Source organism: Gorilla gorilla, chromosome 15 (genome assembly GCF_029281585.2).
Source record: "Gorilla gorilla gorilla isolate KB3781 chromosome 15, NHGRI_mGorGor1-v2.1_pri, whole genome shotgun sequence".
In the NCBI taxonomy this organism is placed as follows: Eukaryota; Metazoa; Chordata; class Mammalia; order Primates; family Hominidae; genus Gorilla; species Gorilla gorilla.
This window is the reverse complement of record NC_073239.2, coordinates 77,035,870-77,048,943: the sequence shown is the minus strand read 5'-3', so window position 1 is coordinate 77,048,943 and position 13,074 is coordinate 77,035,870. Positions and strand designations below refer to the sequence as shown.

Below are 13,074 nucleotides of genomic sequence, written 5' to 3'. Positions count from 1 at the left end.
TACAGTATTTATTGGTGACAGAACTTATTACAGGTTTGGAATGTTTCTGCATGGGGGAGAAGCTTATGGCAGGGTTGGAATGTCTCTGGTCAGAAGGGAGGTTATCTTGGGGCTGACATCTCTCCAGCCAGGGGGAAGGTTATCTCGGGGCTGGCATGTCTCTGGTCCGGGAGGGGTTTCAAATGTTTCTGGTCAGAGATGTTGTGTGATTTATGTTCATGCTGACCTTAGCCATAAGGCTAATGCCCTTTGGATTTTGGTGGGTTCTGATCAAGGTGAAACTTAAAATGATGGTCCTCGTCAAAGTCGAAGAGGGTGATGCTCCTGCTCTGTCAATCCAGACCCTGTAGTTATAAAAATGACGAGCGGCAGTGTGTTCTGGCTACTTCCTGCTGACAAGGGGACAGACAGTTTTTGGGTCTTGGATTGACTGCAGAAATAACACTGTAGATGTTTTTGGGTAGTTGTCTGTGAAATGGTCATGAGTCTGTCAGCTAAAAATCTTTGAAAAAGGTTAATTAGGCAGGGTAAGAACATTAGACCTAGGCATATTATTAGGAGAGGGCCCAGGAATGGGGTGACCCATGCTATGATTCTGCTCCCAAACCAAGAATCTGTCTGGTTGTTTTGGTATTCCCTTAGCTTTTTAGACCTTTCTTTAAGTTTTTCAGCAGTCTCTTACTAGGCCTGATTGGTTGAGATGGAAACAACATTCCCTATCTAATAAGAGGCAGAGGCACATGTTTGGAAAGGCCCAAATATTATCTTTTGTTAGTAACAGTTATTCCTGCTATGAGGATAATAATTAAGCAAAATGCTACAGCAATTGAGATTCCCTGTCAGATATTCCACCCTGAGGGTGCTATAGTATATAGTCCTACTGCAAATAGTAGAGTAAAGCAATTCCCACAAGGTGTAGTAAATAATTTCCATTATATTTAGGACGTTCCTTTGGGCTCTCAGGGGTTGCTTCCTCAGCTTTCCAGGCTTTGACTCAAGTGTGATGTATCCAGGAGTTGATTCCTGTAACAGATATTGTCTCAATTACCCTGGTTCCGTAGACTCACTAGACATGGGGTGAAGGATTCCGGGCACCCTCAGCTATTAGCTGTCAGTGCCAGCAGTGAAGAGATTTCCTCCTGTGATGGTTGGGGGGTTTAGAGGCAGCGCCTGATAAAACATCTAGTTTTCAGTTCATAGGGCTTTAAGGAAGCACAACTTATTTTAGAAACTTGTAGCCAGAAAAATCAGAATTTAATTTAAACTGTAGAAAATAATAAAAATTGGAAAACATTAGGCAAGACTAGAATTTAACAACAGGTGTGCTACAGTTTTTGAAACATAATTTTCTCTCTCCAGTTTCCCACTTATTAAAAGACAAGTCATGGTAGGACTGGTTTGCTTTATTATACTTGGCTTAATTATTTGGATACAGTGCAGCAAGAATAATTATTTGTTACATAGGCCTTTTAAATTCGTATTGATTTATCTGGCTCACCCCTTCATTTGGCCAACTCAGCCAAAATGCTTTGTGTTGGGAGCAAAGAAATCACACCAAGGACCTATGTCCAAACAGTACGAGAGATATGGGGTGGATACCTGGAGAACACTGTGACCACACTATCATATTACAAGACACTGAATGGCTTGCCACCCATTGGGTGCCAACGATCAGTTATTTATTGGCTAGCTCCAAATGGGACATATTGGCTATGTGGCACTAACTTGTGGCCGTGGTTACCTCCAGAGTGGTTAGGACAATGTTCCCTATGTTATGCCTGGGCACAAGGACGAGTAATTCAGACCTGCCAAAATCAGCAAACCTTTCTCATTTACAATCTTGTTGGACACATTTGGTATTCTAATGGTATGACCACTTAGCTTCAATCTTTGTACCACAGATAGGTACTGAAGATGTTATATGGCATATAGAGGCTTTAGTGAATTACTCCCAAAAGGTCCTGAATGATAGCTGCATGAGTATTTCCTTTCTAAACAAGGAAGTCATGCTTATGAGGAAAGCTGTGCTGCAAAACCGTATGGCTTTACATAGACTCACGGCAGCACAAGGGAGGACCTGCACCATCATAAAAATGTTGTGTTTATATTCCAGATGAATTGAAGAACATAATCTGACTTACGACTGATATGAAAACCCAGAAAACCCAGATATCTGTCAGACCCAAAACCCTTGCTAATCAATCGGTTGAGTGCTGGGTTTGGATCCTGGGAAACTTGGTGGCAGAAGCTTATTGCTTATATTAGGAATAATAGTGTGTTGTGTCCTGTTTCTGCTTACAGTGTTGTTATGGTTATGTGCCTGCAAATATGTCAATGAACTGAAAGGGCTAGGGTAATGATTCCCTAGAGAATTGCTCTAATTGAGAAGGCAGTAATATAGCCTGACCCAGCTTCCAGGTGTGATTTCCTTTTGTTGCTATAAATCTGGCCTAGGTCCCTATATATTTTTTCTCTTTTTTTTCTTTCCTTTTTTACTTCTTTCCTCTATTTTTTTTTTTTTTTAACCTTCATGGGACATGACCTCTTAGAAATGAGCCTTCCTAGAGACTGGGGACCTGAACTTCTAGGAATAAACCATCCTAGCAACAAGAAAGCAGCTCAAAAAAGGGAGGAAAAACCAACCTGAGGCCAGGAACTCATCTTCCTTTTAAAATGCTTTCTCCAAAAGATTTAACAGAAAAAAGAAGGGAAATGTGAAAGGAAATTAAATTTTGGGACCCCAAACTCATTTAGCCAAAGGGAAGAAGTCAAGCTGGGAACTGGGTCATGCAAACCTGTCTCCCCCCTTTTGGTTTCTAAATAGGATGGCTACAAGATGAAAAGCTACACACCTCCCCTATATTTTGCCCACAAGGAAATTCCCAGTGAGCTAAAATTTCATCATGGCAATGTCAATTGACAGCTTACAGGTGCAGTTACCCCTGGCCCACCAGACATAAATGCAAATCTGATTGTTCCTCTATCCCATTTTGTCTGTTATCTTATGTAAAATGCAGATTCCTCTCATTTTTTTCCTCTGCCCCTTTTATGTCATCTTACGTAAAAAATGCAGATTCACTGAGCCAAAGGCATAAATATTTGCCCCTACCCACCTCTTACATGACAATTGTGTACTTCTCAACATCCTGCCCTTTCCCCTTTAAATTTGGAGACCTCAAAATCATCTTCGAAGAAAGACACAGACTTGCCTCCCAGGCACGTCCTTAACTTTGGCAAATACATATCCTAAAATGATTGAGACTTGTCCCATCATTTTTCTCGACTGACACCCACTACAAATTCCCTGGGTTGAAAAACTTTTCTTTTAAAATCAAGTATCAGGTGAATGAAGTCTGCTACTCACATGAATTACTAGAAATAAATTAATTTATTTTACAAGAAAACCTGAGAACCAGTGATATTAAGTGACTTAACCAAGATACAATGTCAGTTAGTGGCAAAATGAGTTTTTGAATCATACCATGCTATTGCAGTTAGGTTTTTTTTAAAGGGAAGGTGGGAGTTAAAGAAAGATGGGGGGGGGGGCGCTCTACAGCAACACAAGTATATTGCAAAAACCTGCAGAGGTGGGGGGAGCAGCTTAATGCCAGAGCCCACTGCCGTTCACAGGCTGTGGACTTATAGGTATGGGCAGGAGGGGTCTGGGCTGTCTGGTTTGCTGCCCGACAGGATATTAAGATGTTCCTATGATCAGGTGGTTTGGCCCTTTGCTCCAGTTGCAGGGTATGATAGGGACGTTCCTTCAGTTGGGCCTTTGCTCAGCAGGGTATGATAAGGATGTTCTTCTGTGTTGTGGTCAGGTGGTTAGGCAGGATGTTTCTCACAGCCCAAACTCCCCTGGAATGTGTCACTTTGACCAAGGTCTGCAAAATGCTGGGGGGCTTACAAAACGGTGCAGTTTGGACTAACAACTGCCAAATGAAAGCGAATTTTGTTTTGATGCTAGAGAACTGGAAGGATAACTTGGGTGAAGAGGGTTCTTTGGAGAAAAGTGGGTCCAAGAGGAATCTACAAAGTGTAAAAATGGGACGCTTTTGACAGCTAAGCCAGCATGAGGGGGTTGGTATCCAGTACCCTTTCACAAGTGAGAAACTGTTTAAAAAACAAGGTTCTCACCATCATGAAAGTGAAAACAACCTATAGAATGGAACAAAATTTGTGCAAATCATATATATATATGACTTATAGCTAGACTATATAAAGAACTCTTACAATTCAATAATGAGAAATCAAATAATCCAATCTTTAAAAAATGAGCAAAGGATCTGAACAGACATTTCTCCAAAGATGATATACAAATGGTTAATAAGCACAGAAAATATAAAATGATACTCAACATCATTACTCATTAGAAAAACACAAACTGAAACCATAATGAGGTACCATTTCAAACCCCCTTGACTGGCTAAAATAAAAATGGCAGACAATAATAAGTATTCATGAGACTGTGGAGAAATCAGAACCCTCAAACATATCTGGTGGTTATGTAAAATGATACAGCTCCTTTGGAAAACAGTCTAGCAGTTCCTCAAAAGGCTAAACATAGAGTTACCATATAACCCAGTAATTCTACTCTCAGGTATACAACCAACAGAAATAAAAACATATATGTCTACACAAAAATCTGTACACAAAAGATTCATAGAAGAAATATTACTGACAGCCAAAAAATGAAAACAACCCAAATGTCCATCAATGAATGGATAAATATGATATATCCACACAATGGAATTAGACTATAAAAAGGAATGAAAAACTCATACATTCCACAACATGGCTGAACCTTGAAAACACACCAAGTGAAAGCCCGTTACGAAAGGCCACATATTGTATTATCCTATCTATGTGAAATGTCCAAAATAAGCAAATTTATGGGGACAGAAAACAGATTAGTAATTGCTTATGGCCGGTGGGGTAAGGATAATGGGGGGAGGGAGGTGGTGACTGCTGAGGGTAAAAGGTTTCTTTTTGGGGTGATGAAAATGTTCCAAACTTGACTGTGGTAAGGGTTGCACAATTCTATAAATGGGTGAATTGTACTGAATGTAAATTACATCTCAATAAAGCTCTTAAAAAAGAAAAAGTTTCCCTGATTGGTATTTTCCACAGCAGTTAATAATTAGAAGGCAGCTCTTTAAGTAGGAAATTTAGGAGTAGCCAACAGATGCTCCAAACAGTTAAATTCGTGAAAAGGCAACATCTGAACTGGATGCTATGCTAAAGCGTGGGGATTTGGCGTGAGTGGCGGTGGATACTAAATAACATGAAGGGCAGTCTTTGCCCTAACTGCAGGAATGATTTAATGAAGAAAACAAACACCTAAAAATAGTAAAAAAATGAGTAAGTGAAAAATGATGGATACAGAGCAGATAACCAATTCAGCGGCATGGAAAACAACTTCCGATTCACTGGAGTAAATTCTGGTCCTGGACAGACAAGAGGTTGTGGGGACAGAGGTCGAGATCAGTGGGGAAGGAGCGCTTCACGTTCAGGGGGCCATGAGTTGAACAATTCGGACAAAAGAGGTTTAGTTAGAGATATTGCGAGAGTACAGTTCTACCTAACGGACACAGCTCCGGGTGGGTGTGCCATATTCCATTTCGTACGAGTCTCTTAGAAACAAAATGCTACAATTCAACAGGCTAAAGTAGTCTTTCAAAGGAAAGTTAAAATCACACTGAATTACTATCTCTAATGACTGAGTTCATTAAGCGCAGTAATTGCACTTAAAGGTTTTGCAACGAAAAACGAAAAATGTGTTTCTTGTGGCAATGAAAGCCCCTAGAACAACTTGGCTCTCCGCACAGGCTTGGACATTAAGACGCCGAAGAAGTCCCGAGGTGGACGTCGGACAACGAACGTACCTCAAGTCACCCGAGGGAAGAGAAGACGCGAAGGCATCCCAGGGACCGCATTTTTGCAGGTAAACCCGGGCTGGGCGCTCCCGCCGGGAGGTTGGTTATTGCCCGAATGAGGAGGCAGAAAAGCTGCGGCGGCCGAATAACGAGCTCACCGCGGCCCCGCCCGGGCCAGCTCTCGGTTTCCATGGCTAACGTCTACTCCGGCGGCCGCCACCCGGAGCTGAACGGAGCGCGTGCGCGTTCGGGGACCTCGTCGGCGCCTGGCTGGCCTCGCTACCCCGGTCTGTGCTCGCTCCCGAGGCGGGCCCTGCCGTAAAGCAGGCTTGGCCTAGAGGAAGCAGGGAAATAGCGCGCTTCGTTCGCGCCAGGACTAGGCCAACATCTGCCTGGCCGGGGACGACGGGAGTGGCTCGTGCTCTGGTCCCGCACTGGGCCTAGCAGAAGCAGCAGCGGGGAGAGCCGGGGCGCCCTGAACGTTCCCTTGGGCCGGGCCTTTACGCAAGAGCGTCGTTGCCCTGGTGACGTGACGTCCTTCCTCAGGATTGTGCGCTGGGGTGGGGAAACAGACGTGCAACCGCCATTTTGCGCATTAATTCACCAGAGGTCTGTTCAGGCTGTCTTAACGCAGGCAGAGGGGTGTTGCAGATCTCCAACCGCTTGGGGTCCCGCGATTTCCGTTAATGAATTCGCACACTGGCGTTACCACTCAACACACCGACGGTAATGAATGTTTTTGAGTGATACTTCATGCAGCCTATTCGGCTTGGACGATTGGGGACTGCATAACGTGATCGCTATCGCCTCAGTTTGTGGCTGTGTTTTAAAATAGAAGGAACCAACATGTCCATCATAGAAACGTGTTATTAAGATATTAATAAAACAAGGCAGAGTTCCGGCGTTCCAATTAAAAGGCCATGGCTGATTCATATTAGTGTGGCGGGAATCTTTACAGCCTGGCCGCAAAGACCCCAATTAACGCTAGTTAAAAAGTTATCCCTATACCCAGGGCTCACCTCCCCCATTCTCCACGAAATATGATCCCCCCCCCCCGCCCCACCAAGTTCTGGACACGTTCCAGATTGCCAACTGGGAGTCCTCAAGACGGCCCCGGAGAGCGTTAACAATGATTGGTCTCAGCTGATTTAGAGGCTTGTGTAAGTTAGCTCGTGAAGCTAACTTGTCGGTTTCAGGGTACCCGCAATTCTCCTATGTGGTTGGGTAGATACCCTAGCAGTTCTGCACACTTCAGCGTCCAAGATGACTTGTGGACTGTTTTGTTTGGATCTCCATTCCTCAAAACTATAAATGCGGCCTTAATTTTTTTTTTTTTTTAATTCTTGGCTCTTGGCTGTCTTGGAAATGATGACTTTGTATTTAAGTATTTAGGTTTTCAGGTCGTAATAGAAAAATAATTACTGTGTTCGTATTAAAAGAAAGCCAAAGCTTTATTTATTTATTTTTAAGATATTGTGTCCAGAGGAAAAGTGTAGTGTGTTGAAAGCATGTGGAGGAAAACCCCGGATATACATATACTTGTCTTCAAGGACTTAATTTGCAGGTAGACCCTTTCATAGTTTGGTATCTTCACGATTTGATAGAATATGGGAAAACGTGCTGTTTGTCCCTCCATAGTTTTTCTCATTGAAGCTCACTCATTGCGGGTCAGAGTACCACATTAAGCATCTCGGAAGCATCAGTTACCGCCAAGAAGTCTGAGTTTCATGTAATTAAGAGTGGAGGATCCAGAGTCAGGAAGTCTGGGTTGAAACCCTGGCACTACTGCTTACTACTTGTGTGATCTTGAGGTTATGTAATTTCTCTAGTGCTCAGTTTCCCCATATCTTGTAAAATAAGGCAAATAATAGAACTTAACCCGCAGAGAAGTTATGTCGTTGGATTAAATCAAATAATTGTAAATTGCTTAGCAGAGTAAATGGCACAGCTTAAGTGCTTAGTAAGGATGAGCTATTATCTTTATATAGAGAGTCTGTATTTATGCTTGTTCTTCTCATGGGCATTACATATGACCCAACCAGAATTAACATGTTTATTGTTGAAATACCTGCTGTTTTTCAAATATATTTGAACATCGCACTTTCTTAGAATAAAATTAGTAGGGCATATGGTACAAGCCCTTTGGTTAGCTGTGTATAAAATATTCATTCAACATTTATTGAAATAGTGAAGGGAATAGTGGTTCCTATTTGTCAGGAACTACACTAATTGCTGCAGATATAAAGTCAAATAAAACATGATCCTTAAGGAATTTACCAAAATATAACTTGGACATCAGGGACATAACTTGAACGACAAGGACATCAGTAATTACAGTGTATATGATAAACAGGTATGCGCTGAGCTTCAGAAACAAAGTGGGACACATAATTCTGGGGAAATTAAGGATGGTTGCAATCCATTTTTAAAGGGTGAGTGGACAGCTGGGCCAGGCATGGTGGCTCTTGCCTGCAATCCTAGCACTTTGGGAGGCTGAGGTAGGAGGATCGCTTGAGCCTAGGAGTTTGAGGCAACATGGTGAAACCCTGTCTCTACAAAAGATACAAAAAATTAGCCGGGTGTGGTTGTGTGCGCCTGTGGTCCCAGCTACTCTGAGGCTGAGGTAAGAGGTTGTTGCAGTGAGCCGAAATTGCACCACTGCACTCCAGCCTGGACAACAGAGTGAGATCTTGTCTCAAAAAAAAAAAAACAAAAAAAAACAAAAACAAAAACAGAGTTAGCTGGGAGAGGAGGTATTCCAGGTAGGGGAACATTTATTCTTTAATTCATTCAACACATACTTAGAGCATACATAGAATCAGTACTTTGTGTACCTCATTTAATCTTAACCTTATGAGGTAGCTTATTATTATTTCAAATGTAAGGAATCTGAGCTTGAGAAAAGTAAAATAAGTGATGACATCTGGAGTTGAGTCCGTATCTGTATGTCTTCAAGATTCATGTATTTTTTCCTACCCTGCTGATTCACATAAAATGAAACAAATTGTGAAAAATCTGGAACTGCTGCTTCAGCCAGAGAAGATGTTTAGCCAGGCATTATCATGACATACGTGTTATTGTGTAATGGTAATGCCCGTTTTCAGTTCATACCCAAGTTAACTTCTCTTGCTAAAAAGTAAAACAAAAACAAAACCCACACCATAAACCCTCACTCTGCCTTGTTCCCAGAGACCACTGGCCAGAAGTCTCTGAAAATAATGCAGAGCTGCAGCACTAGGTATGGGCCAAAGAGGAGGCAAAATCAGGCTCACAGTTCCGGGTGCCTTTGAAGAAACACAGGAGGAATAATAGCTTTGGGAAGAAAGATAATGAATCTACTTTGAGACCTGTGTGTAAGGGGCTGATGGGATATTCAGGTGCCTATGCCCAGTTGGAAATACAGAATTGGACCTATATTACATATTGACCTTGGGAGAGAAGTTAAGATGTAGAATATTCAATAATTTTTTTAAAAGATTGTTGAAGTCATAAGATTGGAAAAGAATGCCAAGGTTTATATCTTAATGGGACAAGAAGAAAACCGAAGAAGAAAAGGACTATAAAATAAAAAGATTGACTTATATGGCTTATTGAAAGTCACTGTATCATAGATCATGATATGCATCAAACATCATGTGAAAGGGCATGTGATGAGTAGAAATTTTAGAGTGTCTCAGCATGTTCGTGAGATTTGGGTTGGGCAAGTTATGAGTTATGAGAATATTGAAGACAGGACGTGCCCAATAGTTCATTACAGTGTTTCATATTGAAACTTTCTTTAATATAGAAACTTTCATATCCCATAAACATTCATAAATAGAACCATCAAATAAACAATATATAATGTAATCATAGCTTTGCCATTGGTTGGTCTCAAGCTTTACTCTAAGATACAATATATTTCTTTTAAATTCCAGTTCTGAAAAATTTACAGTAATTACTGATGGGGAGTGTATGATAAAAGAATAGTTTCAAATTTTGGTTATGATAAAGAATTTTTAGTTTTCTTGTATAGCTCTTAAATTTCACTATTATTCCACAGCAATAACTTCACAGATGAGACTTTATTTTAGAGGTGTTCCAGTTGATATTATTTTGGAACATTGTAACTACTGGAAACTTATTTTGGATAATTGTTTAAAAAAACACAGGTGTTTAAGAAAGAACACAGTAGAATTATTAGTAGACTGGAAATCAGTAAATTGGAATATTTAAAAAGCTAGACTTTAATTTTTTAAATTATGTTACATTTTGTAAAAATTTTAACTTCACTGAAAGATCAAATTTTAATGGTAACAAAACTGTAAACATCTGTCATGCCAGACCCCATTCACTTCAGTATGGATGGCACCAGGTTCAAGAGGCCAAATAGAGACCCAGAGCCAGCAAATGAGATATAGGGTTTATTGAAGGGAACTTACATACAGAGCACTACAGTGGCAGTGGGCTGGACAGGAGAAGTGCAACCACTTGCAGAAATCATGCAGTTTAGATAGCGTTTGCACTTAACACCCTCCCCCTAGCAATCTCTATCTGGCAACCTTCCTTTAACCCAAAACAAAGGGCCTCAATCTCCTGTATGGCCCAGGTCCCATAGGATGGGATGGGGCTCAGATGTTCTCATAGATAAGGATGAATCTCTGGGCTGGCCGTGCTGGGAAGACCGAACCTACACTGAGGTGTGTCTGCCATACAGGGTCATTCTCAGGACATGCTTACGTTTTGTTGTCTGGTGTGTCTGCCAAACACCAACCACAGGCATACTTAACAATTTGATTCTACGAAAATTAAATTACACACATCTGAATTAAGTACAATGATTCTCCTTTATTTTTGCAAACATTATTGATAGTTGATGATGCAGATTTCATAGTCTTTTTCCCAGCATTTTACACTAGATTGGAGCATCAGTTAACCTACTGACAGTGACCAAGGATATGATGCCTTATTAATTTCTAAAGCTATAACTAAAGTTAGCAACCTCAAGTAGATGCCCCTTTCCTGGCATTTGCCTGCCAGGTTCTCTGTTTATAAATGTACTAAACATTTAGAATTTTGTGAATATTATCTTCACTTTCCTTTAGAATGAATATATAAATGGAAGTGCCATGTGCAAGTTAACTGAGAGAATTTCTACTGGGTAGGATAGTTGTGATTACATAAGAGTAGGGGGGGAAGTTAGGTGTCATTTGCCTAATGTTGGAGGAAACCCTGTTGACCCCCCTGCAATCTTTCCAGCCTCATTATACTGTTGAGTGGAAAAGTCCACATTTGTTACAGTTACTTCCTGCAGTTTACACTGTGATGCTCTCTTTAGGTTAATATATTTAAAAACACAAAAACTAGAGGTTACTCATATTAAATAATTATTTATGGGAAATGAAACCACATTTAGCAAATACAGTTTATGCATAAAATAACAAAAACCAATTTTGGTGGGATGGTAGATTAGAGGAACATTTTTGAAACTTAGCTTGGCTGTGTTTAACAAAATTTAAAATGGAGTTCCCCTTGACACAGAATTTCATTTAAGTTTTTTGAACCTATTCCTTATTGAAGACTGTTTGTGTTTTTGCTACTACAGGTGTTTGTACTAGAAAATTTGTAATATCAAAAAAGCACAAAACAGTCTTCAACAGGGGACTGGTTAAATAGATTATATAAAAAGGAGATATATCAGCATGTACATCTATGCAAAGATGTCCAACTTGTGTTAATTAAAACAATTAAAAATTATGATTTGCATGGTATGATTTTATGTTAAACTGAATGTAAGCATGAGCATGTTTTATATATGCATATTTCTGAAAGACACATAAGAAACAGCAGATCTTAACCTCAAGAGATTAACTGCGATTTGACTGGAAGGGGAACTTTCACTTTTTACCTTATACTCTTTTGTGCTGTTAATACATTTTTAAAATAATATATATTATTTTATAATCTTTAAATAATAAAAAAATTAAAAACAAAAACATTAAATTGGCTGCAATACTCCTACCCTCCAAAAAATTCACCAAGCCATTAAGTGATTTAGCCACTGTATAGCCAGTATAGAGGTGTAGTGGATTTTTGTTTTTATAATAGTACCTTTATCCAGAATATATTTGGAAAAATTGTTTTTCTGAATAAAGAAATTAAAGTATTGTGCTTTCATAGGAAGAGAAGGGCCATATTATTTTTTAGAGTTGTATTACAGTTGAAAATTACTGTGATTTATTTGGTATATTGGTAAATTTTGAGCTTTGATAATCAGACAGTGGGATACTAGACCACTGCAGTATTAGATTAATAGGTCATCTTTTGAAATCTTTAAAATTAGTTCATTTTATATAGTAAATGAGAACATTTACTGAATTTATGTGTACATTCTGAAGCTTATTTTATTTTTTCAAACGTATGTAAAATATAAATTTTAGCATATGTGTAAAAATATATTAGTGTATATATACAGATATTTATGTATACAAAAATGTGTACATATGTAAAGTATATGTTATATATAACATGCAAAATAAAATACGCTGTGTTTTGTCGAATCAGCAATGACTAAGTATTACTGTAGGAAATTTTTAGATGTTGTTTGTTTTTAACAGTATAGTTTTAAAGTGTAATGATTTTAATAACATTTATGCTGGTACTTTAAAATATTTTCATTTTACCAGAGCTGTGTTTTAGACTCTTAGTTTAAATTAAAACCAATATATAGAAATAAATATTAGAATAATTATTAATCCCATGGAATTTTAAAAATTCTGTTATTTATGAATCCCAAGCCAAATATCTGATTCATGTTTTTATTACACAGCAGTTTTACTCCTACAAGACTTTGTAATTGGTAGAAAATTCATACACCTTTAAAGAGCGGTATGCACAAAAGAGATGCATATACTTGTAGAGATAACCATGTAGTAAGAAACAATGGATGGTTTTTATTTGTGGCTTTTATATAAAACTAGCCTATGCATTATTTTCCCTGTGAATTTTTTCCCTGATAATTTTTCTCCTGGCATCATAATAATGAAAATAATAAAATTTTAGAGGCAAGCTTTAAGAGCATGTATGCCCTGCCTAATACAGCTAACAAAACCAAAAAACTTCCTCATACTATGTACTGCAAAAATTCAGTGACAGTTTTTTTATTCTGAGTGGTCAAATTCGTGTAGAAACATACACCCTGAATTGCACAATTCAGTAT

General features: G+C 39.2%; 1 protein-coding gene and 1 long non-coding RNA gene across 5 annotated transcripts in view; one reads left to right on the top strand and one right to left on the bottom strand.

Annotated features, from left to right (window-relative positions):
• PCNX4 (pecanex 4) overlaps nucleotides 1-9,414 on the bottom strand; it is a 44,073-nt gene extending 34,659 nt beyond the window's left edge. The window contains exon 1 of one of the 2 annotated variants that reach the window (XR_008671493.2): nucleotides 5,886-6,383. The gene's annotated coding sequence lies outside the window, so the exon portion shown is untranslated. Of the gene's footprint in view, nucleotides 1-5,885 lie in introns of both variants that reach the window. The other variant, XM_019009927.4, reaches the window with a different exon arrangement.
• Nucleotides 6,364-13,074, top strand: part of LOC129526751 (uncharacterized) — a 128,779-nt gene continuing 122,068 nt past the window's right edge. For all 3 annotated transcript variants that reach the window (XR_010130761.1, XR_008671494.2, XR_008671495.2), the window contains exon 1: nucleotides 6,364-6,602. This is a non-coding gene — a long non-coding RNA (uncharacterized lncRNA). The remainder of the gene's footprint in view (nucleotides 6,603-13,074) is intronic.